Source organism: Monodelphis domestica, chromosome 6 (genome assembly GCF_027887165.1).
Source record: "Monodelphis domestica isolate mMonDom1 chromosome 6, mMonDom1.pri, whole genome shotgun sequence".
Taxonomy (NCBI): domain Eukaryota; kingdom Metazoa; phylum Chordata; class Mammalia; order Didelphimorphia; family Didelphidae; genus Monodelphis; species Monodelphis domestica.
Genome location: NC_077232.1, coordinates 235,662,221 through 235,685,401, shown reverse-complemented (window position 1 = coordinate 235,685,401; position 23,181 = coordinate 235,662,221).

Below are 23,181 nucleotides of genomic sequence, written 5' to 3'. Positions count from 1 at the left end.
TCAAACACGTTGGTGAGCAATTTGGAATTGAGTTATAAAATTGTGTATACCCTAAAACCATTATTGAGTCTGTTTCCCAACAAGATCAGGGAAAAGGGAAGAGAACCTGTACATTCCAAAATATAACAGGGCTCTTAGTGGTGGCAATGAACTAGAAAATCAAAGGAAAGGGATGTCCATCAATTATCTAAACAAATTGTGGTATATGATTGTGATTGGGTACTCCTGAACCATAAGAAATGACGAGCAAGTTAATTTAACAATAACAAAAATAACTTGGAAAAAAATACATGAGAAAATGGAGAGTATGAATTAGAAATTCATTGAAGAAGAAATGAATAGAAAGAAAAATGATGAAATTGTCAGTTTGAATGAACTTAAGAATATATGAAATGGAATCATGCCTAAAATAAGGTCAGGGGTATGATGTTGGCTTATAAAATTTTTATTGTGAGACTGTAAAATCCAATTCAATGAATATTTATTAAAAACATAGTATTTGCCTGACACTGTGGTAAACATTGAGTATACTCATAAGAAAATGAAAGACAGCCTCTGCCCTCAAGAAACTTAAAATCTAATGGAGGGATTTATTTGTATTCAATTGTTTGTCTCTGACTCTTCATATCCCCATTTGGGGATTTCTTGGAAAAGATAATGGAGTGATTTGCCATTTCCTTCTCTAGTTCATTTTATAGGTGAAGAAACTGACATAAACAAAATTAAGAAACTTGCCTAGAGTCACAGGGATAAAAAGTGTCTGAGACTAGGTTTTGAAATCAGGAAGATGAATCTTCCTGACTGTAGGACCAGCACTTTACACACTACACCAACTGCCTTAATGGAGGAATACCAATGCATACACATACACAAGTGTGCACATACACACACACAGACACACACACACACACACACACACACACAAATCTGAAAAGGAAGGGAGGCATGAAAGACTACTCAGTACAAAGGCATGATGTTCTATGAAATAGAAATCAAGCAGAAAATGGAAAATTACAAAGAAATGTCTAATTCCTCTATAAAGGAAAGCTTTGAAAGAAATATATTGCCCCACTCTCCAGTCATCCAGTTGGAGAAGAAAAACAACAGAGGGCTGAGGAGTTGAATATCAAAAATTCAATATGGATGGTGAAGAGATTTTAGGTAATCAGCTCATCATAGGGGAGACAAGAGAGTCCATATAGTAGAAGTCAAGCTGAATCACTGATAGAAAATGAAGAGTTGGGACAGAATCAAGATGGTGGCCTAGAGGCAGTGAAAGTTCAGACCTCTGAAAATCCTTCCTTACCATTTAAAAACCAAATGCTCTTAGGGGACTGAAAACCAAATCTAACAATAAGACAGAGCCAAGGAACCCTCATATTGGACTCAACTTAAAAGGTACACCCCCCAAAAGCCTGAATCTGAGAACACTAGGGTTTAAGAGGAAGGAAGAAGGAAGGTCCCAAAACCACTCCCCCACCTACATTACTGAGCTTGAGCAGTGGATCGAAACTCTGGGTTGGCAAGGGCACTAGTCTGGGGGGAATACCATAAGGGCAAAGCTGTGCCAGATTCAGGGCTTTGAACACAGGCAGTGGGGAAGTAGTTGGAGAAGAAGCACAGAGCAGGCAGCCTAGTGACAGTAGCAGAGACATTCCATATTTTCCCCCCTCCCCTTCCCAAGGTTTTGGTTTCAGGGCACATCCAGCTCTGCAAGTTCAACTCCACTGGGCTTAATCTTATCAAGTCTTCAGAGGACAGGGAAGCTCAAGCTTCAACATCCCTCCCCCACAGACTTCTCTAAGAGCCTTGCTAAGTTCCAAGGGTGAAGGTTCACAGAAAAGTCCAAACAACAGACCCAACACATAATGAGAAGAGCAAGAGTTCAGGCAACTACAGAGGGAAAAGAAGGGGCAAATATGAGCAAAAAACAGAAAAAGAAAAAAGAAATTACAATTGGCAGCTTATATTCAGAAAATGAACAAAGAGCAAATGTAACAGAGGAAGTTAAAGGAACAACAAGCAAAAACACAGAAACTCCAGAGATTCGGACACTGGTTTTGGAAGTACTCAAAATACAATTCAAACACAATTAAGAGAGGCTGAAGACAACTTGGAAAAGAACTTAAAAAGCAAGACAAGTCATCTGTAAACAGAAAATAGTGTCTTCAAAGCCAAAATTAATCAGCTTGAAAATGAGGCAAAGGAGATGAAAGATGAGGAAAAGAAGATGAAAGATGACCTCCAAAGAAAATCAGGCCAGAAGGAGAAGGATGACCAAAAGCCAGTGATTAAACTCAGTCTTTAAAAACCAGCATACAACAATTAAAAGCAAGCGACTTCATAAGGCAACAGGAAACTATAAAACAAAATCAAAAGAATGAAAAGATTGAGGAAAATATGAAACACTTCATTTACAAAAAAGAAGATTTAGGAAATAGGTACAGGAGAGACAACTTAAGAATCACTGGTCTACTGGAAGACCATGACAAAAGAAAAAAAACCTAGATATCATCCTGCAGGAAACTATCCAAGAAAACTGCCCCAACATTCTAGAACAAGAGGGAAAAGTGGAGATTGAAAGAATCCAAGATAACCTCCTGTACCTAATCCCCAACTGACAATACCCAGGAATATTATAGCCAAATTTAAGAACTATCAGAGCAAGGAAAAAATATTACAAGCTGCTAAGAAGTCATTCAGAAAACATGGAACTACAGTGAGGATAACACAGGATCTGGCTGCATGTACACTGAAGGACCAAAAGACATGGAATATGATATTACGGAAAGCAAGGGAATAAGGTCTACAACCAAGAATCAACTACCCAGCAAATTTGATTACATTCTTATGGGGGAAAGTATGATCATTTAATAAAACAGAAGAATTCCAAGCATTTGTAAAGAAAAGACCAAACCTGAACAGAAAAGTTGATGTCCAAACACAGAACCCAGGAAAATCATCAAAAAGTAATAAAAAAGGGGGGGAAGACAAAAACAAAACAAAAAACCCCCTTTTTAAAGGGACCCAATATGTTAAAATGATATGTATTCCTAGAAGAAAAGAGGACACTGATAACTCTTGAAAATTGATATTATCACCTGGGTAGCTAGAAGAATTATACTAAGAGGGAACAGTGACAAACTGTATAGGATGAAATGACAAGACATAAATATGTTTACAGATATATGTATCAATACACTGGAAGGGTAAAGAGGTTGGAGATAGAAAATATTCAATTCTTACATGCATTAAAATTGACTTGAAGAGGGAAGAACAATTAGATTCATTGGAGCAGAGAATTGATTTAAGCCCTATAGGGAAGTAGAAGGGTAGCAAATGAACTGATGGGGAGGGATGCAATAGAATGGAGAGTGAAGGTGGGGAGTAGTTTTTAAAAATCTGTAAAGAAAACAAGAGGGGAATAAGAAGGGGAGTAGAAAGGGAAGTAAAATAAGGGTGGGAATTAGGGGACAGAATAAAAAAAACTGGTATAGAAGAAAATAGTGAAAGAATAAATGGCAGGACTAGAAGTGGAAATCAAAATGCTGGGAAATACACAGCTGGTAATCACAACTCTGAATATGAATTGAAGGAACTTATCCATAAAACGCAAAGGAATACCAGAGTGGATTAGAATCCAAAACCCTACCATATGCTGTCTAGAAGAAACACACATGAGGAAGGTAGACACACATAGTTTAAAAGTAAGAGGAGATCCTAGTATAGCTCAAGGATGCAATAAATAGAAAAACTATACTGGTGGGAGAACTGAAGCTTCCTATATCCGAACTAGATAAATCAAACCAAAAAAATAAATAAGAAAGAGGTAAGGGAAATGAATGAAATCTTAGAAAAATTCAAGTTAGTAGATAGGTGAAGAAAAATAAATAGGGACAAAAAGGCATACACCTTCTTCTCAGCAGCACATGGTACTTTCACAAAGACTGACCATGTACTAGGGTATAAAAACATTGAAAACAAGTGCTAAAGAGCAGAAATGATAAATGCAACCTTTTCAGACCACAATTCAATGAAAATAATAATTAATACAGGTACATGGAAAGGTAAATCAAAAATTACTTGGAAATTAAACAATACCATTCTCCAAAATTAATTAGTTAAAGAACAAATCATAGAAACAATTAATAATTTCACTGAAGAAAATTACAATGATGAGGCATCCTTTCAAAATATATGGGATGCAGCAACACAGTACTCAGGGGAAAATTTATATCCCTGAGTTCATATATTAACAAATTAGGTAGGACAGAGGTCAATGAATTGGGCATGCAAATTAAAAAACTAGAGAGTGAACAAATTAAAAATCCTAGGATGAAGACTAAATTAGAGATCCTAAAATTAAAGGAGAAATTAATAAATTGAATGTCAAAGAACTATTGATTTAATAAATAAGACTAGAAACTGGAACTTTAAAAAAACAAATAAAATAGACAAAATGCTGGTCAATCTAATTAAAAAAAGGAAAGAAGAAAACCAAATTGACAATATCTAAGATGAAAAGGGCCCAATTATATGGCAATAAATATGGCAATCTAGGTGATATGGATGAATATTTACAAAAGTATAAATTGCCTAGACTAACAGAGGAAGAAATAGACTACCTAAACAACCCCATACCAGAAAATGAAATTGAACAAGCCATCAAAGAACTCCCTAAGAAAAAATCCCCAGGACCAGATGGATTCACAAATGAATTCTATCAAATATTCAAAGAACAACTAATCCCAATATTATACAAACAATTTGACAGAATAAACAAAGAAGGAGTTCTACCAAATTCCTTTTACAACATAAATATGGTACTGATTCCAAAGCCAGGCAGGTCAAAAACAAAGAAAGAAAACTATATAAAAATCTCCTTAATGAACATAGATGCAAAAATCTTAAACAGGATACTAGCAAAAGACTCCAGCAAGTGATCAGGAGGGTCATTCACCATGATCAAGTAGGATTTATACCAGGTATGCAGGGCTGGTTCAATATTAGGAAAACCATCCACATAAATGACCATATTAACAAGCAAACCAACAAAAATCACATGATTATCTGAATAGATGCAGAAAAAGCCTTTAACAAAATACAACACTCATTCCTATTGAAAACACTAGAAAGCATAGGAATAGAAGGGCCTTTCCTAAAAATAATAAACAGTATATATCTAAAACCATCAGCAAACATCATGTGCAATGGAGATAAACTCAAAGCCTACCCAATAAGATCAGGAGTGAAACAAGAATGCCCATTATCACCTTTATTATTTAACATTGTACTAGAAACACTAGCAGTAGCAATTAGAGAAGAAAAAGAAATTGAAGGGATTGAATTTGGCAATGAAGAGATCACTCTTCTTAGACGATATGATGATCTACTTAAAAAAAACCCAGAGAATCAACTAAAAGGCTAGTCAAAATAATCAATAGGTACAGCAAAGTGGCAGGATACAAAATAAACCCAAATAAGTCATCAGTATTTCTATATATTTCCAACACATCTCTGCAGCAAGAATTAGAGAAATTCCATTTAAAATCACTCTAGACAATATAAAATACTCAGGAATCTGTCTGCTGAGACAAACACAGGAACTATATGAACACAACTACAAAACATTCTCCACACAATGAAAACTAGATCTAAATAACTGAAAAAAATAGCAAGTGCTCATGGGTAGGATGAGCTATAACATAACAAAAATGACAACCCTACCCATATTAATTTACTTATTCAGTGCCATACCCATTGACGTACCATAAAACTTTTTTACTGAATTATTAAAAAACCATAAAGTTCATTTTGAAAAACAAAAGATCAAGTATATGCAAGGAAATCATGAAAAAAAAAAACTGCGAAGGATGGTGGCCTTGCAGTCCCAGATCTTGAACTATATTATAAAGCAGTGGTCACCAAAATAATTTGGTACTGGCTAAGAGAGAGAGAGGAAGACCAGTGGAATAGGCTTGGGGTAAATCACCTCAGCAAGTCAGTCTATGACAAACCCAAAGACCCCAGCTTTTGGGACCAAAACCCACTTTTTGATAAAAACTGCTTGGAAAATTGGAAGACAGTGTGAAAGAGATTAGGTTTGGATCAACATATCACACCCTACACTGAGATAAACTCAGAATGAGTGAATGACCTGAATATAAAGAAGGAAAGTATAAGTAAATTAGGTGAACACAGAATAGTATACATGCCAGATCTTTGGGAAAAGAAAGATATTAAAACCAAGCAAGACTTAGAAAAAGTCACAAAATGTAAAATAAATAATTTTAATTACATCAAATCTAAAAGGTTTTGTACACACAAAACCAATGCAACCAAATTTAGAAGGGAAGTAACAAATTGGGAAACAATTGTCATAACAAAATCCTCTGACAAAGGTCTAATTACTCAAATTTACAAAGAGCTAAATCATACAAAAAATCAAACCATTCTCCAATTGATAAATGGGCTAGGGACATGAGTTGGCAGTTTTCAGTTAAAGAAATCAAAACTATTAATAAGCACATGAAAAAGTGTTCTAAAGCTCTTATAATCAGAGAGATGCAAATCAAAACAACTCTGAGGTAGCACCTCATACCTAGCAGATTGGCTAACATGGCAGCAAAGGAAAGTAATGAATGCTGGAGGGGATGTGGCCAAGTTGGGACATTAATGCATTGCTGGTGGAGTTGTGAATTGATCCAACCATTCTGTAGGGCAATTTGGAACTATGCCCAAATGGCTCTAAAAGACTGTCTGCCCTTTTACCCAGCCATAGCACTGCTGGGTTTGTACCCCAAAGAGATAATGGACAAAAAGACTTGTATAAAAATATTCATAGCTGTGCTCTTTGTGGTGGCCAAAAATTGGAAAACGAGGGGATGCCCTTCAATTGGGGAATGGCTGAACAAATTGTGGTATATGGAGAGTTGGAAATGCACAAAGCCTACAGGTCAGGATTTGATTTATTTTTTGTTAGTTGCCTAGATTTTTAAAAGTTATGGAGAAAATATTAGCAATGCAGATTCAACGTAAAAGTGCCATAAATGCATTTTTACAGAGAGATAGTTGATAAACATTTAAAAGCAAATCCTTGAATGTAACTCATGCCCATATCCTTCCATAAATCCATTGTAACTTTTTTTAAGCCAAATGCTGAGGCTTTTCTCTACTTCTCTTCACATTGTTCAGATAGCAAAAGAACAGAGTTTTTGACAATAAGCCTCTGCTTTCTTTGCACAAATGCTCCAGTTTATTTTTTCCTGGTTCTATACCCTATATCTTGCTTTTGTACAAGTCCTCATTTCTTATTTTTAATGTTTTATAGCCTGCTCTCAAATAAAATATGCCTCTCCATTCACCTTTGGGTTATTCTCAAATTAAATCATTTGGTGACTGTGGTATTCTATTGCTTACCACAATATATCATCAATGAAATGCATCCACTTTCCAAAAAAAAAAAAAATCCATCTTAACAGTTCTAAATTCTATGATCTATTAAATGCATTTCCCTATATTAGGGTTTAAAGATAAACCCCTTGCAAACCATAAAAAGCTAAATAAATGTCAATTGTTTTTTAATTTCTGAAAGTGCAGGACTACCCTAGGAAATAATGGCTACCAAGCCCCAAAGTTGGAGATGAAGATGACTACAGATTTCCTACAGAAGATAAGATTTGAGCCCGATTGCCCCTTCTCTAGAACATAAATTCCTTAGGAATTGCCTCTGAGGGAGCAGAGAGATTATATGACTGACCTAGAGTCAAACATTCAGTATGTGTCAGTGAATCAATAAACATATGAGTGTGAATTTTGTGGCAGGCATTGTCCTAAGTTCTGGAGATACAAAAGGTTGCAAAAGAATCCCTATCCCCAAGGATCTCACTATCTTTTGCTGGGAGAGGTTTAATCCTGTTTTCCCTGGCAGCATCACCTTCCTTCTCATCTTTGTTCTCCTGGTTCTTGTTCTACTTCTTGCTTTTCTTCTAGTTCTGATTGTTGTTTTTGTTTTACTTCTTCCTCTTTTTCTATTACTTCTTCTTTATTTCCTCCACCTCCTCCTCCTCCTCCTCCTCCTCCTCCTAATATATAGAGTGTTGTTCAAGTAATCAGGAATATCTGAATTCAAACCAATACTTGCCATGGATATTAACACTGTGACCTTGGGCAAGTCACTTAACTTCTTTCAGCCTTAGTTTCCCATTTGTAAATTCCCATTTGTAAAATATACACATGTATATACATATATCTATGGTGTTTTGCAAATGCTAAATTACTAAGAGAGAGAGAATCTTTTTCAACCTTACCAGATTGTAAATTCATGATCAGGGATCTGGTACCATTAATCCTTTAGTGTCCTCCCTGTATCTGGCATAGTGTGTTCTATATAGCAGTTATCACCTGAATATTTGAAGAATTAATTAATGAATGAATGAAAATCATTCCAATAGGGCAATATATAGCAACTGCCCTAATTAGGAAGTAGTCATACCATCTGTTAAAGCAAGAGGACTAAATAATTGGAGTTGTGGAAAATAAAGGAAAAAACTAATGGAATTTATTTATAATTCACTTTGAGTATATTAATTCCTAAAAAATATGAAATGACATACTGACAAATTATTCTCTGACAAATGCAGTATTACAGAGAAAATGTGTGGGGATTTTTGGTGGGGGGAGCAAAATCACTTAAACTCTCTGAATAGCAAGTTTCTTTTTGTTTGTTTGTTTGTTTTAACAATTCATGTTCTTCTTCCTGTCAGTGCAAACCAGGAGTTCTAACATTTTCACATAAGTTCTTTAAAATCCTGTACCTCATTGGAGATCCTAGAGCTCTATCTCAAATATAATAGTAGGGATTGCATGGGCTTTCTATACAGGATTTAAAGGATTTCACAGGAAATACTGCCTAATGTCTATAAGAGTGGGATGCTGTTATAGACCATTCCCAACTTTGGACTCAAGAAGACTCAGGTTCAAATCTACCTCTGATACTGGTTTGTGAAACTGGCACACAATTTCCTTGAACCTCAGTTTCCTCAAGTGCCAAATAAGGATTATAATAGCTATAGTGCTAACTTACAGTGTTGTAAGATTCCAGTGAGATAACATATAAATATATATGGATAATTTTGGAACCTATTCTCTTCCTATACCATATTTACACACACACTCACACACACAAATCCTTTAGAAAAACTTTTCCCCACGCCCAGAATAAAACTCTGACTTCCCTGAACGTCTCTTCTTTCAGTACATAGATCGACTTCTTCCTATTATTAGACCCTATTGAATGTGTCCCTTCTACTCCCAAATTATTATATTGTGTCATATATTTTATATTACCTGTTTATATATTATTTCCCCTCTCCCCACTCTTTCCTTGAATGTAAGCCCCTAGAGGTCAGCTACAATTTCATTTTTCTTCCTAACATCTAATATAAGACCTTCCCACAAATAGTAAATGTTTGATAAATGCTTGTTGAATTGACTTGAACGAAATTGAGCTTTAAAATACGATATAAATGCTTTTTTTTGGTTTTAGGTTTTTCTTAGTGCCTAAAGGGCACAAAAGTTAAAAGATAGTAAGACACCATGAAGCTTTACTGGAATTACATTATTAGATATAACTGTTGCTAAAACTCATTTCGCACCAGAGGAGTATCAGTCATTGTCACAGATAGCAGTTGTGTTTTGGTTTATGGAGCAGACTGTGGGACCAAGAATGAAAGGGTTCCGGATACAGGGAAATTCCATTTCAAGACCTAATCTATGATAAGTTGACATACTAATCAAGCAACTGCAAATCTCCTATTAAACACCTCTGCTACACAATTTATCTATCCCCTTTATCTATTTTGATAAATAAAAATCTTAAGGTTAGAGTTGGTATTAAACTTTATTTTTCATGTTTACTGCCTTAATCAAAAGGATTCCCCATTTCCTACTGAAAGGGAAGTTAATTCATTCAAGTGACTCCAGAATTATGAGTGTCTCTAATAGCTCCTGTTAATTTAGCAGCTTACAAAACACTTCCAATGTATTATCTTATTTGAATCTCATAATAACCCCATGAGGTAGTTTCATCCCCATTTTAAAGATGAGAAAATTGAGATTAATTGAGGTTAAATAATTTACTCATGCAAGATGTAGGTGGCAAGAGCCCAGGTAAATTTGAATACATATTCAGAACTCTTCCCATTGTATAATATGGTCTCACTACCTTTCCATTTCTTTTCCTTACTATTCAGCACAATACAATAGAATTAAAGGACCTTATTCAAATCTTGGCCCTTAACAACTCCTGGGACATTGAGACTTAGACTCTCCAGACTTCACTTTTCTCAGGCATTAAATGAAATGTGGAATTTGCACATTGAGATCCCATCTGGTCACCAATTCAGAGAATATAAAGAGTTTGGAACTTGGGATGGTACATTTGCTTCTATAAAATAACATAGAATCTGTTAGAGAGTGAGTTCTAAAGCAGAGGCAGAGAGCCCAGGTACAGCAAACAAACTAGTAAGTCTGAAAAAAGAGTAAGTACTCTTTGAGAGTGATGGGCTCCCATAATTTCTGAAAGTGCAGAGGACTACTCTAGGAAATAATGGCTACCAAGCCCCAAAGTTGGAGAAGAAGATTACAGATTTCCTGCAGAAGACAAGATCAGAGCCATGTTTGTTAAAAAGGAAGCCAGAAAAATGAAGAGATGGTGTGTGGGAAGAAAAATGTTCCTACTCAATGGGAAAAAGCACATGTGATCTTCAAAGAAAATTGCATATATCAAAAACTCTAAAAATTTACATATCAAAAACTAACTTTAAAAAATCTTCATAGGAAAGACTTGTAAAAAAAGTCAAGGACATCCTTAATTAAAAATATAAGAAGGAGAAAACTTTTTTATAAGTTATTTCTTATTACAGACCACATATTTTCATACAATTTCCTTTAAGTATGTAGAAAATAGAAGATTCTACTGTTTGTTGTTTAGTGATTCAAAAAAAGCATTAGACTCAGTAGAACAAAATGTAACCTTAAAGACTATCCAATCTCTAATAAAGTTCATCCTTTGATTTTCATGATTCCTTGATAGATGGAACCACAGGGAAGATTGGTTATGATCCGCTGATTATCCATGTCAACCAAATTATAAAACAGAGAAAGCAATACTTTTGAAAAATGCTAAGGTTAAAAATATTAAAGTGATGGTTGTGATTCTCTGAGGATAAAGAATATTAGTTTTTTTTTGTTTGGTTTGGTTACTATATTTACCTTATTCTATTGTTGGAGATAACTTCAGAATATCATATTTGCTTATAAAATAAATTAACTGTCTTGAAGGACATCCAGAGCAGTGGTGGCAAAGAACTGAAAATCAAAGAAATTTTGATCAATTCAATTAGGGAATGACTATACAAGTTGTGGCATAGGATTATGATGGAGTACTATTGTGCTATAAGAAATGATGAGAAGAATGGTTTCAGAAAAACAAGGCAAGACCTAAATAAACTAATTCAAAGTTAACAGAGTAACAGAGAACTGTGTCTAGTAAGAGCTATGTTATAATGATAATCAATTGTGAAAGAACTGTTTACTCTCATCAGTTCAATGATCCAAGACGATTTATCAAGGATATATGATGAATTAGTGCTATCCACTTTTAGAGAGAAAACTGACAAACACAGTGGAAATTGAAGTATAATTTTCTCATTTTCTTTTGCTTTTAAAATATGGCTAATAGGGAAATTTGTTTTGCTCTGATTTAATGTGTATAATTGATATCATCTTGCTTACCTTTTCAGTAGAGGTGGGAGGAGATACGATAGAATGAGGAAGTTTGGGGCTCAAAGTTTAAAAAGAAAAGAATGTTAAAAATAAATGTGTTTAAAAATAAAATGTTAATGGAGAAAAAAGATTGTATTAAGGTGGGTTGTTTTCATGGACCTCAAGCTCTTCTGCTAAACTGATCACTGATGGCTATCTCTTATATAGTGTATATATATATATATATATATATAGAGAGAGAGAGAGAGAGAGAGAGAGAGAGAGAGAGATAAAGAGAGAGATACATCTATATATGTATATGTGTACATACATATCTATTTAATATATATTTATATTTATGTATATGAGTGGGTGTCTGGCTGACTAGCTCTAATAGGAAAAGTGTGATTGTTTTATATCATATGGTTTCATGTCATGAAAAATCACAGGCTACAAACATTCAAAGAAGCAAGTATCCCCAAAGCAAGAGAACCCTCCCTAATTATTTTATGTAACTGTAACATATCCACAGGAATGGCTAGTGTGCAAGAAATATATTCATCTAAAAGCAATTTTATGGGAAATGTGTATTGAGGAAAAACCAGTGTAGTTGTAATACAGCAAAAGTGAGCATTCCTCATGAAGTATTAATATATCTAGAAGAAAGATACCAGCATATTTTGATAATCCTTGGTGGAAAATTCATGGAAAGACATGAAGACAATCTCACAGGATGAGAAATCATGGAGGCGTTGTGATCGGCCCCAGCAGACAACTATCTAAACTATTGAGATCACCAGTCTTTTGAAGTATTCAGATACAAGGCTTTCTAAACTACCTGAATTTTATTTTAAATGGGATTTAAACATAAAAAGAATTGGGCCCAATCAATTGAGATTAACTATATGCCTTTCTATCCCAGAGATCATTATCTGACTGGCTATTTAGCCATGATTTTAAAATATCACTACTCCCACATTTATGATTTGTGCATAAAAGTTTAAAAATGAATGAATAAATGAATTCAAAAGTATGTACTATATTTTAGAAATTGTCCTAATTGATGAGGATATAGATAAGAAAATGAGATAATCCCACGCTTAAAAAGTTATATTCTGAGAAATATAATATATAGAAGGTTTCATGGTAATTTGAAAGGCTAAATGAATATTAGGTGGCACAGTGGATAAAGTTTTGAGCCTAAAATCAGGAAAACTCATCTTCCTCAGTTCAAATCTGACCTCAAACATTTATTATGTAACCTTAGGCAAATCACTTGACCCTGTTTGCCTCAGTTTCTTCATCTGTAAATTGAGCTGGAAAAGGAAAAGGCAAACTACTCTAACATCTTGGCCAAGGAAAAAGTCAATTAGTTTACCCCTTTAGAGAATCTAGATAGTTGAAAAGAAGTGGCCAAGAATATACCGGTACATATAATTACATATTAGTATTGTCAAAAAATTAGTATTAACCTAGAGGACTCAGATGTGAGTTAGTAGATTTATGAAATGTCAAATAAGTCCCAATCTCTTTGGATATTGATTACAAAAAGGAGGAAATGTTACCTGTGCTCTCAAACTGTTTTGAAGATTGAATGTGATACCAGATGAAAAAACCTTGGAAAGACCAGCAGAGTAGTCCCTGGTAAGGAAGATTTGGCTTATTACAGACCTCTATGCCTCTATCCAGCCAATTCTAATAAAAATATCATTATTATAAACAAATAATTAAACAAATGAATCATTATGTAAGTGAATGAATAAATAAACACTACAGTTTTAACACTGAGTTTCAAGAAATGATTTAACATTAAACAAGTAATGGGGCTTTATCTATTGTTTACTAAAAGACAAAATTTAGAAATAATTATAAGATCAAAGGATTTACAATAGTACTTTACATTTTTTTAACATCAATAGACTAGATTTTTTTTTCCTTTTTCTTGTCAGTTCAACATAATTCTTGTATCACTCCACAGATATGGACTGCTAAATATATATTTTTGTATGTGTATAAGTTTATTTCAGAATGAGTGATATTAATAATTAAAGCTCTTAAATTATTAAAATAGAATAGAAGGAAGTGAACCTGAAAATGTCCTATTTTAAACATGATCTCTCAAAATTTTCCCATTTAGAAGAACCCACCATGGTTTTTTTTTGTTTTCTTTTTCTCATTCTATACTTTATTGTGATTTCCAGGAATAACTCAAAATTCTTCCTTAACTCATTTACAAAACTAATAAGGTTCCTATCTTGATTATTTGGTACATCATCAGCTGAACAACTCAACAAGAAGTAATAGGAAAAGATGGAATTAATGAATAAATCAATCTATGAAGAATTAACCAATGGAATTATTTTAAAAATGTGAATTATTAGAAAGTCAACTTGAATGGTGGACTTAGGGAGGGTAAAAGTAAAAATAGCTCAAATATGATTGTTCTAGATTTGATCACCTTAACTGGAAATCATGTATTTATATCTCTTAACAAAAAAAGAGAAAACTGTTCAAGAAAACTAAGTGCCATGTTATAAGCAAACCATAGAGATTGTCATCAGAGGATGCCATTAATCCAAATAGCAAAAGACTATTATATATGAAAATAGCTGAAGCAGTATTTTTTCTATCACCAAAGAACTGGAAACTAAGGGGGTAACTATCAGCCGAAGAATGGCTAAACGAGTTCTGGTATCTGAATGTAATGAAATAATATCATACAATAAGAAATTACAAAAGCAATGTGTTCATACACATCTGATACAGAATGAAAGAATCAAGACCAGGAGAACAATGTATATAATAACAATAGTATTGCAAAGATGAACACCTTGGAAAGACCTAAAAAATATGATTGATGAAATGATTAATTATAATTTCAGAAGGCTGGTGTTACCCACCTCATATTAGACTGGAGATACATAAAAATGAATTATGAGATCTTTTTTTGAACTTGGTCAATGTAGGATTTTGTCATGCTTTAATTTGTATACATGAATATTTATTTTAAGGGTTTAATATTTACTCTGGTTTTGCCTCAGTGATGTGGTAGGTGTAAAAGAAAAGCAAATGATCATTTCCATATATGGGAAATAGAAATGAAGATTTTAGAATGAAAATTAAAAAAAAAGACAAAATTCTAAGAAAAAGTATAAAAATTCCACAATTACAAATGTTTCCATATTGAAATTCATGCTCTACAGCACAGGCTAATCATTCATATTGATCAAGAAGGAATTTGTACTCAAGTATCATCCCATAGCTAGGCAGTGGTGGCAACTAGGCAGTGTTGTGGATAGAGTGCTGGTAAGGCAGATCATTATGCAGAATTCAAAATAATCCTCAGATACTTATTTTATGATCCTGGTAAAGTTACTTTACCTGTTTTTTTTTTTGGCCCTAGTTTCCTCATATGTAAATGAGTTGGAAAGAGCAATGGCCAACTATTGCAGTATCTTTGCTAAGAAAACCCCAATTGAAGTCATAAAAGGTCACACCAACTGAAATGATTGAACATCAACATATTTACACAACTTATTGCTATTTTATTAAATATTATAAGTGACCATGACTGAGAGTAAGATCATTGATTTCCTCCCCAGAAGCAGCAATATTTATAATATAGATTTTGTGCTAAATTATAAAACTACAGGGATATAGCTTAAAATATGAAAAGAGGAAAATATCTTAAAATAAGGATGAAATTAACAAATAAATAAATTAAAATATGGTGCAAATTCTCAAGAGAAAAAAAACAGAAAAGGTGAGGGAGGGGAATCTTGGGTTTTATGAACAATACCATTTCTTACATAACATTCAATAAGCATATAGTGGAAGTATTGTGTGAGATGTTAAATGTATTTTAGATTCTATTTGGTTAGTTTATTTTTTTAAAGCTACATATGGTGTTTTAATTAGTATTTCTTATTAATCAAAGATTTATGATTTTATTAACATGGAAGTATGATATTCCTTCCATGGACACAGGATCACTAACTCCTTGTTAGCTAAATACTATTGGGATGCTGAATAACAGGAAAAAAAAATAAAGACAATTTCCTGGTGAGAACAGCACTTCAGATGAAAAATCCAGCCCAGGAATAAAAACTTCTAAGGTTGTGTCTATCTCTAAGACTGGACTCAGACTTTTGAAGTTATCAGATGCTTTCAGATCTTCTACTCTTCTTCCATAGCCTAAAAAGACCTTCACATAATGAAAAGATATCTGAATACGACTTTATTGGATATTAGAGACATAATTAAAAGTCCTCTGTGACCAATTGGTACCAAAAACATTTATAATGATTTTTTGTTGTGGTTTGTAGTTTAAAAAAAAATGGAAACTAATGGTTTACCCCTTAACTGGAAAATGGCTTAGAAATCTGAGATGCATTCCTATAAGAGAATATTGTTGTACTATTATAAATAGTGAAGTGACTAGTTTCAGAGCAACCTGAGAAAACTTTTATCAAGTAGTGAAGGAGGAAATGAGTAGAATCATGATAAAACTATAGTAACAATGTTGAAAAGACAAAAAAACCTTGCAAGATTTAAGAACTTTGATCAACACAATGACTATTAGCAATTTCAGAGGACCATTGAAATATGCTATTCAACTTCTAAAAGAGATGTAATGGACACAGGATACAGAATATGTGCGTGTGGAAGGGATATAATCAATTCTTGAATTCATTTTGCTGGATTATATATACTTTGTTAAAGTTTTTTTTTTTTTTTTAAGGAGGGGAAATTAGAGTGAAAAAAAGATAGATTTTCTCTTAAAAACATTTAAGGAACATCCTGTTATCTATATATATACACAGTCTTTTTCTAGACAGGCTATTAGGTAACCATTTGGAATAATTTGAATAATGGAATGAATTTATATTTTCCTTGTACTGTATTTAAGTAGGGGACTGGGACAGATGACTAGATTCCTTCCAGCTCCATTTTTCAGTGATTCTGTTAGTTAATGACCCAGTGTTAAGAATCTTTTTTTCCCTGAAAGCAAAATTCTAAGAAGTATCAAGTACATTTTGAATAATGCATGGTTATCAAGTAATCCAAAGGTTTCTAAGAGCATTATAAATGTTCTGTTCCTATTATGAATATGAATAAAATTGATAGCCAAAGTCATCTTGACAGTGGCTACTTTTCAGTATAAAGCAGTGGTTTATAACAATGTAATCAAAACCCCCTTCTGGATCCTTAGTTCCTGATTACATAAGGATTTTTTTAATATTAGGATTTTTAAAGGAAGGGGGAGTTTTAGGTCTATTCTGCCTTCTGACCAATTTTGGCTCAGACTACTTCATTTTTTTCCTCTTTCTGTCTTTTTGTTCTTTCCCTCCCTGACAACAAGAGTCTTCAAACTACCTGTGGGATACCCAAAATCAATGAACATATATCACTAAGCAGCCAGAACTCCATGACCTGCAACTTTCTAGACAATATCTTACCAATGGAAGAAACCTCATAAGTCACTTAGTTCAATACTTACCTGATAAAGAATCCATACTTTGGCAATCCTCAGTGACTAGTGAGTCACATGGATTTTTCTTGAGGAACTCAAAGGAAGGGCCCCCCACTATACATTGACAGAGAGACCATCTCTCTTCTGTACATCTCTAACTGGTAAGAAGCTTGCTTTCCCATTACTGAACCAAAATTCACCTCTCCCAAACTTCCCACAATTGAGTCTAGTTCTGTCCCCTGTAGTCAAGCAGAACAGCAACAGTAGCAGTAGCAAAAACCACTACAGCTAGCATCTGAGTTCTTCAAATTGCTTAAGTTGTCTTGTTGGGTACTCACAGCAACATTGTAAAGAAGATAAAATAGAAGCTGACAGGGTTAAAATATTTGCCAAAGGTCACCTTGATATGGAGTGTCTTAGGATTTGAAATTGGGTCTTTCTTACCTCTATTCCAGTACTAAATATGCTCCTTAACTTGCTGTGTAAAATCTAATCTGTGTTCCTGCCCATCTTTTTGAAGTCATTTTTGAGTTCTTCCAGAATCTGTGTCCAATCCATATTTTTCTTTTGGACTTTGGGTGTGTTTCCTTTGCTTTCACTGTCCCCTATTGTGTCTGTAATCTTGTTCTTTGTCTCCATAAAAATTCTTTAGGGCTAGGTACTTTTTTTGTTGTTTGCTCATTTTTTCTATCTAATTATAGGTAGGCTTGGGAGGGTTGGTGTGATTGTCTGAGGGCTGAGAGCCCCCTCAACCTGCTGATTCAACTGACCTTTGAGATGCTGATAGTTTAAAGACTTGCCTCAGGCTTACATATAAACTTTGATTCCACTCTGATCTTGATCAGGTCAGGGGCTGGTCAAATTCTAGCCTCAGGTTTAGTCTCAAGTTTTTGGTCTCACTGTTTACTTGATCCAATCAGGCACATCCTTAATTGTCCTGTCTTGGAGCTCCACCCTGATCTTTAGGCAAAAAGATCAGTACTTAGTATTTAGTACTATCAGCCACCCCAAAGTGTGAATTAAGACCTTGTCCCAAGTCCAGACTAGAAATCCCTGGCCTAGGGCTCCATACTTCTCCATAGATTTGAAATTTCAAGGGGTATGGGTTAGCTTTTACCTCTATTTGCTCAGCAGGGTCTCAGGATCTGGATATTGGCTCAGGCTTAGGTTCCCAAACCTCAGACAACAGATGTGGGATAGGAGTATGTGGCTTACTCTTGGCTTGCTCTTACCTCCTTGTTACAGCTTCTTGCTGAATCTGCTCTCCTCTCACCTCAGTGCCCAAGATGTTTGTTACCTACCTTTTGGGTTTTTCTTTTCTTGAAAGTTGTTTTACTCTGTCTACTTGATGGTTCTTTCACTCTTGTATTCATTTGGTGGTGATATTTTAATCTTGGTTAGAGAGGATTCTCATGGTGTCACAGAGTTGCTGATGATTACTCGGACATCTTGGTTCCATAAATAGATTTTAATCCCTGCTATTTTTTTAAATAGCTAAAATTAGCAATAGGATTCCCCTTAAATATTTTCTTGTATTGGTACTTACAGTACTCCCAATGTGGAGAAAGAAGGACAGAGTACAGGAGATTTTTTAGAAGAAAAATGTCACCCTTAGACTTGCAGTCAGATTCTTTTCACATTGATTAGACTAATTTCCAATATCCTCTCTCTGCCTCAACACTTAACTGCCCTGTGTAGCATTCTCTTAGGACTCACTTTGCTCTACTCTGGGTGATTACTTAATGATAAATTAATCTGTGCTGATTGGGTAACAGGCGATATAAATCACTCTAATTAGGTAAAGTCATTCTCCCAGGGACCATAGTGATATGTCCAGAAACAGTTAACTCAAAGGATTGACTACAAGTAATAATTTCAGGTAATGCAATAGGTAAGTGGAGAGATATTTAAACATAAACTTCTTAGGTCTCTCCACTGATACAGAGGACAAGCCTTCATTGTAGCTGACAGTTTTCATGATTTGGTTGAAGTCAAAGAAACTTCATCACCTGAAGTCAATCTTCTGCTGATAAATCTCTTTGGGTTGCTTCTCATTTGGAGCCAGTTCAGTCCCCAAGGTCATTATAATTTAGCAAGGTCTGCTGAGCTTCCATTTCATTGGAGACATTTTACAACCTTTGAGAAGCTACAATTGAATCCATGTTATAATAGTAGGGTAGGATTTTAGTAAAAGATGGAAATGTATGTTCTGAATATGTGTATATATAAAAATCATATTACAAAGACTAATTCTGATTATGCTATTTGTTACCTATTTGTGACTTTGAACTATTTGGACTAATTTCATGGTTCTGATCATTTTTCATCTGTGGAATGGGTATAATTTTCTTTTTGTTGTATACTTCAGAGGGTTGTTCTAAAGAAGATATTCATGAACTTTAAAATGCTAAGCAAATTGGGAGCTATTAACTATAATTATATTATTCTAACACCATATAAATTATAATAGATGTTTATGATAGCACTCTACTAAAGTTATGTACAAACATGATTCTCAGCATAATGTAGTTTGAGATGACTACTAAAATAATAACCATAATTATAATGATACTGCTTCAATAATTCAAGTATGCATGATTTCATTCATATGGGCACACCCTGAATCAAACTCCATTAATATTTTCCTATGGCTAAACAGACAGTCTTCTTTGAAAGAACTCATATTCAGAATACCCATAGTTTATAATCTAACTCAATGAACACAGCTGATTGAAAAAAAAATAGTAATTTTAATAAAAAAGCAAAATCCTTCAACAAGGAAAACCAAGACATGTCTCCTCTTTATTGTCATTTTTTTTTCCATTACATTTTCACTATTGCTACCCTTTAATCACTTTTGAATTCTCAAATTCTTTAATTCTCAAATTCCATTTAGGGGCAAATATCACAATTAGTAAAAAAAATTAAACTGTGATTCTCAAGGTAATAAATCCTCCAATCCATTGGCTAAATTCATTTTAGACCTTAACAGAAGTTGAGAAGATAATCCTTTTCAAAGCCTATTGAAAGGAACTCATTGATTTAGACATCCAGTCTATAAGACTACATGCTAACTCTTTTACTTTTAATGCTTGGAAAGAAGTCACTATTGTAATATACAGAAGGTACTAGGAAGTAACAAATTAACTCACCTATTTAAAGAAAAAAAAAAGATGATTCCTAGGTTCTTTGGGATATTTGATTGCCTTATCTCTTCATTAGATCTCTAGAAAATTGGTCCTTCTCCCCAAGTATATCTCTTCTGTGCCTTCTAGTTTTAGGGAAATATCTGAGGCATTGAGTTATGTATGGACACCCCTAGTCAAATAAGTAGGATGTGTCAAAGGCAGAACATGAACCCAGGTTTTCTTGTCATCAAGACAGGCCCTCTATGAAATATAGTAAACACAATATGAAGGCGAGAAAAGGTGGGAAATAGATTATATTCAAGCCTGAGGAATAACACAACCCATTTATTATTGCTGGTTCACAAACTGTTTACATTTCAACAAAGTGAATTTCTTAGGATCCAGATCTGTTTCACTCTTATTCAATTAAATCAGGGAGTCAGAGACAGACATGGAAGATCATAGAGGTCAATGGAAACATGATGGCTGCTATCTCATTCCTTTGTTCTTATTTTCAGTGTTTCCTAAACAGATTTTAACTTGGTTACTTTCCTCCATACTATCTCAGGCACAGAAGATAAGTTTTGGTCAGTAATTTCAAGAGTCATTACTTTAGGCTATAAACCCGTAACCATATATTATAGAGCACAAGGAAACAATTGTTTTCGATCCAGGGTCATCTGGTGAGTCCTGCCAGTCCTTGGAAGTTATACTCTTGATCTATGCCACATTCCAACAGATAACTAATCAGGCACACTCCTCCACTCTTCTGTCTACCAATGTGCAATTCCCTAGAGTAGCAAAAGAGGGAGGCAGGAGCTGGAAAAAGGTTAAGGACCAAGAAGGGAAGATACTTAAATCACGAAAATCGGTGTTCACTTTCAGGACCTGTAGGTGAGGAGACACAAGAAGTGAAGAGTCATGGGCTGTCTTTGCAGCCTCAGCTCAGAGTCCTGGCAATATCAGTTATCTCCCTGACACTCCTGAAGCACCACAGTGGCTTGGAATGAACCCAGAGCATCGTTAGGGATTGTATTTCTGTCCCTGGGGTCCACTCACAGATCTTGATACCACTTTCAACAGTATATGTGCTAATTTTGGAGAAGACAGGGAAGTAGACAAGTTAGAGCTGATATGATGGATGTGTTATCAGCAAAATTGGCCACAAGCTGCATCAGGCCCTGTGGTTTTGCTCCTGGACAAGATCCTGTGGGCTTCTCCAAAGTAGATCTGTAATTACAAAGGCAATGAAAGAGTATCTCTTTTTGGTTTCTTTTAGAGAAACATGCAAGAGAGGTCATCTCTATTAACTTGCATCTAGCCTGAGGGTGTTAGAGAGTAAGAAGATTAAAGGAGCCTTTTTCTTATTTTTAGGAAAATGAGTAAAACTATAGTGGGCAGATATGCCATCATTTGAAAAGCAAAGAGCAACAAAAGAAGAGTCATATCTCATATGGAGGTTGACTTAGGAGGGTTAATTAGGGGTTTCAAATAGATGAATTTCCAAGAGCTCTAAGAATTAACCTCCTAATGCCTAATGCCTAATGTTCACAGGCAAACAAATAGTGTCCCCAAAGTCTTCGTGAAGCCTCAAATGATTAAAACTTAAATTTGCGCTAAGACTTTTGGGATACCTTATAGATAACATTTCTGTAACAAAAGTGGGAAAGGCAGATTAGAACTCACACAAGTCATTTAAAGGAATTAATAGAGTTTGGATATTTATCAGAAGGGGCACCTCTTATGGAGCTCTGCATTCACTCTGTCATCCTGTGGGTTGGACTCACACCTCTACAAGATAACATAACAAATTGTGGCATATATTTATGATCGAACACTACTGCACCATAAGAAATGATGAGCAGGTAAATTAAAAAGAAAACAGAAAAATATACATGAAATTATGAGTAGTGAAATGACCAGAAGCAAGAAAACATCACATATAGTATCAGAGATATTATTTGAAGAATGACTTAGGGATGTCCACCTCCAGAGAAAGAATTGATAAATATATGTATGCAAGACAATTTTATATGTACAGAGAACTTATTGCCAAATGATGCAGAGGGTAGGAAGGGAAGGAGATGCCTGTGTATTTATTAACAAATAAATAAATAAATGTATTCTTTAAAAAATGGCATAACAACTCTAGATCAGTCCTCAATGCCAAGGGGCTTTGTCAGAAAAGATTGACTGTTGGGAGAAAGGAATATAGTCAGGCTGGAAAAGTGTAGAAATTGTGCTCTCTTCTTTCCATCTTTCTTTCTTCCATTCTTCCTTTTTTCCTTCCTTTCTTTCATCCTCTTTCCTTCTTTCTCTTTCTTACTCTGTTTTCCTTTCCTTTCCTTTCCTTTCCTTTCCTTTCCTTTCCTTTCCTTTCCTTTCCTTTCCTTCTTTCCTTTCCTTTCCTTTCCTTTCCTTTCCTTTCCTTTCCTTTCCTTTCCTTTCCTTTCCTTTCCTTTCCTTTCCTTTCCTTTCCTTTCCTTTCCTTTCCTTTCCTTTCCTTTCCTTTCCTTTCCTTTCCTTTCCTTTCCTTTCCTTTCCTTTCCTTTCCTTTCCTTTCCTTTCCTTTCCTTTCCTTTTTCCTTTCCTTTTTCCTTTCCTTTCCTTTCCTTTCCTTTTTCCTTTCCTTTCCTTCCCTTCTTTCTTTCAGCTCTTAACATTTTTTCTGCTGTTTTTTTCTCTTTCATACATCCAGAAAGATGAGTCAGGGGAAACAATCTGGAAACGATTCCTCACGATTCAAGAATTATAGAAAATCTGGAGTCTAGTAACAGCTAAGAAGAGAAAACAGAACTTTTTGGAGCAGATAGT